The sequence below is a fragment of the Myotis davidii genome, unplaced genomic scaffold, assembly GCF_000327345.1.
Source record: "Myotis davidii unplaced genomic scaffold, ASM32734v1 scaffold684, whole genome shotgun sequence".
In the NCBI taxonomy this organism is placed as follows: Eukaryota; Metazoa; Chordata; class Mammalia; order Chiroptera; family Vespertilionidae; genus Myotis; species Myotis davidii.
The window spans coordinates 2,131,024-2,136,199 of record NW_006295564.1 but is presented as its reverse complement, the minus strand read 5'-3'; the positions used below and the strand labels follow the sequence as shown (position 1 = coordinate 2,136,199).

General features: G+C 42.5%; 1 protein-coding gene across 2 annotated transcripts in view; it reads right to left on the bottom strand.

Annotated features, from left to right (window-relative positions):
* Positions 1 to 5,176, bottom strand: part of ITGB3 (integrin subunit beta 3) — a 51,768-nt gene that overhangs the window by 45,804 nt on the left and 788 nt on the right. The window lies entirely within an intron of this gene.

Here is a 5,176-nt window from a genome sequence, read left to right as displayed (position 1 = left end):
TTAATCAATTAAAGGGAATACCTCTCCAGCTAATGGTGGGGAGGAGCAGGAGCAAACCAAAGTCTCCCCCTTCATCTCCTTTGCCAACTTTTCAGCTCCTGAGACACAGAGACTGAGGCCCAGAGGTAAGATGACTTGTTCAAAGTCACACAGCAAAATGATGAAAAAGCCTGCAGAGCCACAAATCAAATACACGTTTCTCAATTCCAGACCCACAGTTCCTTTCACATTGAAGTGTTATTTTTTTTTCTGTATGAAAGGAAGTGGCTTTTCTAAGTTTTTAAAAAATGTAACACACGTTTAGGTAAAGGAATACACATACACAAACAGTTCCTTTCACATTGAAGTGTTATTTTTTTTCTATATGAAAGGAAGTGGCTTTTGTAAGTTTTTAAAAAATGTAACACACATTTAGGTAAAGGAATACACATACACATGAGAATTATATGTGCAAGAGGGAAAGATCTGAATTGAACACCCCATCTTATCAATGGTGGACATTATGGAATAGAATTAGAGGGAAACCAGCCATTTTTACTCTCCAATGTTCGACTTTCTTATAAGGAGGACATTTCTCTCACTCTCTCCTTGAATGTTCAAATATCTTTACTAACTGAACTAAGAAACACGGAGAGTGAGGGAAAGTAGTCTTTTTGTGGGAACAGGACAGAAAGCAGAAAGGAAGATTTACAGTGGAATTTTTTTTCAAAGATGCTACTAAAAAATTTTTTTAAGGTAGAATATCCCCAGACTTAATTGTTTCTGGATCTTAGGATGTGACATACCATATTTTGCCATAAACTATCCAATGCTTTTAGGACCAAGAATAATAAAAGTGCTGGTTGCTACAGAAAACTCTCCAATATCCTGAAGATATTACTACTCAGCACTTGGAGAAGCTAATGGCTTAACCTACATATCCAAAAACATTCAATTAGAAAATTAAGAAAATGACAAGTAAGTCTAGACTTCCAGACATTTAGCCACTCATATTAAGGTTTATCACTTGTTAATGTTTGTGCCTAATGTGATGAATCAAAAAGGGAAAATTGCTCACATTCTGGATGTATTTTGAGGTAGAATTAATAGAATTTGGTAACAGATTGGATGAGGGTATGAAATAGCATTATCAAAAACTGTTGTACTGAGCAACTGGCAATTTGGAGTTGTCATTTATGTAGATCAGTGATTTTCAACTGGTGTACTGCAGGAATTTTTAAAACATATAATACCTGACTATTCAGGGGCACTGACCACTTTTTTCTTAGATTGTCAAATAAAAAAATGACAACAACCTACATAACAATAACTGTCCAGTGTGAGTGAGTCAATATTGTATCTTTTTTTTCCCTCAGGTTGGCAAAAAATATAACATTTTTTTTGGTGTGGTGCAGAATTTTAATAATTAGTTTATGTGTGCCATGAGATGAAAAGGGTTGAAAATCGCTGGTGGACAGTGATGGAAATATTCTATATCTCGATTATGCTGATGGTTACCTAAATGTGCATTTGTCAAAATTCATAGAACTATATGCCCTAAAAAGAATAAATTTTAGTGTATGTAAATGTTACCTCAATAAACGTAACTTTTAAAAATGAGTGTTCCTGGAGATGCTGTGTGCACGGAGAGTTTCACATGTAAATACCGTAAATACCGGCGGTTTACACCGGGGGAATAGGCAATGTGATCCCTCTGCTCCCACCTGCATTTCCATCTGTGACCTGAGCTCCACCAGGCACAATGAGCTTCCCGCTCAGGAAGGGTCAGGGTTCAGAAGGGAGAAGCGGGCGATGGGATAGAGCAGCAGGCCAGCTCTGTGGGCAGCAGAGGGGGCTGGGTCAGGTCCAGTGGTTTCTCCCTAAAGCTGCTCAGTCATTCCTCCAGTTAATTATCTGTCTGCTGATTCATGAGTTGTGGTTCCTGTGGGCATGCTTCCTCACTATTCCTGCCAACAAGGGCAGGAGGATCCTTAGGGCTGGGGAGGATGATAACCAGAGATCCCCAGTCTGGGGGGGAGTTGCGGAGGAGGACTTGCTATTAGGAAATTCCAGAGTCATATCCAGACTCCCCCTCCTCACTGTTGCCTCCTGGCCCTCTCTCAGGTTGTCCCCAGGAGACCTCTGTCACTCACACTCCCCATTTTGAGAAGGATAAAAGAGAGGGGCGCCCTCCTGTGTGTCTCCTCCAAGAAGGTAGGGGTGGAGACAGACGCTTCTCAGAGGGTCCCCTGACTTTCCAGCACCTTCAGATCAGAGGTCTAAATGGTGCAATAGTGCAAAGGTCCAAATGCGCAAAGAATTCATGGTCTCGGCTGAATTCGACTAATGCCCAGATGGAGCGCTGGAAGGTCTTCTGTGAATGAATGCAGATACTCAAATACTGAGTTTCTGAGAGTGAGGCACATCACCTCTAGATGCCTTTTCCTAACATTCCATAAGTGTTTATGTTGCTGCCCACGTGCCAGGCATTGGACAAAAAAGGTTGACCAAAGAGACATGCCCTTCTCCTCATGGAACCTGAAAGCTCATGGACAACTTTTCCTTTCCTCTCTACCCAGAGACAGAATTTAAGGTTTTCTCATGGACTAAGCAAATGCATAAGCCTCTCTCTTCCTTAGCTTCTTCTACGGGTTCTTGTTGGGACAGAATGGCTGAGCTATGCCAAGCCACCAACAGCGAATGGGTTGAAATCGAAAGGGATCCCTTGTTACATAGGTGTGGGACTCATTCTGGGAGCTTGGATTGCACGCACTCATGACAGCTCTTGCCTCCGGTACATAGTAGATAGCATGCATAGCAAGAATAAACACAAAAGTAGCTGCCATTTATTGAATACTTATTTTGTGCCTTTTCTCATTTAATTGGCACAATCATAGAAATATTGTTTTCTCCACTTTACGGATGAGGAAACTGAGGACTCAAGAGATTAAGCAACTTGCCCAAGGTCACACAGCCAGTAAGAGTTGAAATCAAGAATTAAACCCTCATCTGACTGGCTTTAAGCATAGCTGTCCCTTTCCCCAGCCAACAAGCTTTCCTCCCTTGTCTCTTCGGGCCCTGGGAACTGCTGCAGAGGGCTCAGTTGTAGAGTTTCCAAGATACAAGCTCAAAGGAGAAATCAGCACCGCAGCTCAGAACGAATACGTTTAGATGCTGATAGCAAATAACACGTATCCATTAGTCCCAAGTTAGAATAACGACCTACATATGGAGAAGCCACAAAACCCAATACTTCTTGGGTGATGCTGAAAAGATCACCTCTGAACATAAATTCCAAAATTCAATTCTACCCCCAAACAACCTCTCTTCTCTCCACACCAGACCCTACTATTCTGGGAGCGTCTCTTTGCCACCCACACCCAGCTCTTTCCGTGTCCCTTCAACACTGTGTCCCAACATGACTCTCCTATTCTCATCCTACCACCTGCTTCCCGAGGATCTGATGATACCTGCAACCCAGCCACAGGTAGTGTTTAAGAGCATAGGGGGTTAAAATATAAAACATCTGCTTTTACTGGGGGCTGATTACTTGAAGATCTGGCTCTAGAGCCCATGCTTTTAAACACTATTCTACCCGGCCTCAGGGGGAGCCTGGGACTGGATCAGCAAAAGCAGTCACCACTGCTGAAATCACCCAAATTACAACACATCTGCAAACAGATCTTCCACAAGATATTGAATGCAAATTTAGGTATGTCGATGCAGTGGAATCCTATATGAATCATTACAATGTGTCAACCAGATCAACAAAAGATATACTAAGGTTGAGGGGTGGAGAGAAAAACACCAAAAGAACATATACACTCTTCATCTTCACTAATATGGAGCCATGAACCACACCAGGCTCTATCTTATGTTACCCTACTTCTAAAACTGTAAAAATATATAATGATTAGACTCAGGATCATCCAGAAATTCAGAAAGCTGTGGATGTGAAAAGACAAGAAAGCAAAATGAAAAAAAATGGTTTAAGTTCACAGAAGCAGGTTCTCCATAAAAGACAGCTGAGTTGTCCTTCTGTCTGTCCCCACTGTCCCCATCAACAGCAGGCCGCATCTGAGCCACGGCTCTAACAGTTCCCAGGGCAGAATCCTGGAGACTCACAGTCCGGTGCCATGGTCATCAGGCTGCTCATTGCAGACTGAAGACATCAGTTGACCTGTTTGTGCTTCCATCACATGGGAAGCTTCAGCAGTAACAGCTTAGCCCCCTACATATTATGTGTAACTCTTCCATGAAGATTGTCATTCATAGAATGTGGTGATGGTGTCATGGGTATATACTTTTCTCCAAACTTATCTAGTCTTATATGTTATATGGGTACAGCTTTGTGTATGTCAACCATATGTAATTTTTAAAAGAGATATTGTTGCCTTGTCCCGTATAATCTCTTATACACACACTTCTTTTTTTAAAATATATATAATCAGAGAGGAAGGAAGAGGCAGAGAGAGATAGAAACATCAATGATGAGAATCATTGACTGGCTGCCTCCTGCACGCCCCCTACTGGGGGACCAAACCCGCACCAGGGCATGTGCCCTTGATGGAAATTGAACCTGGGACCCTTCTGTCTGCAGGTTGACGCTCTATCCATTGAGCCAAACCGGCTAGGGCTATACACACACTTCTTGAAGGCAGTCAAGCCCTAGACGGTTTGGCTCAGTGGATAGAGAGTGGCCCTGCAGACCAAAGGGTCCCGGTTTGATTCCGGTCAATGGTCCAGGCTCTGGTCACGGCACATGCAGGAGGTTAAATCGATGTGTTCCTTTCACATCGATATTTTTTCTGTCTTTCCCTCTCCCTTCCACTTTCTCTAAAATCAATGGGAAAAAAATCTTCAGGTGTGTATTAAAAGAACACACACAGTACTTTCTGCAGGATCTAAACTGTTACAAGAAGTACCACTCCCTTCATTGAAAGTACAGTGGGGCCTTGACTTACGAGTGTCCCGACTAACGAGTTTTTTGAGATACCAGCTGTCTCTCGGCCGTCTCTCAGCCGATTTTTTGCATTGAGTTGATAAAGTAATTTGAGTTAACGAGCCTCCTTAACGAGCTCGGTCTCCGAATTAAACTCCTAAGTCAAGGCCCCACTGTGTTTAGGTGCAAGGAGCATGTCTGGTATATAGTAAAACAGGAGATATGGAGAAAAATATTGAAAGACTCATTTATCCC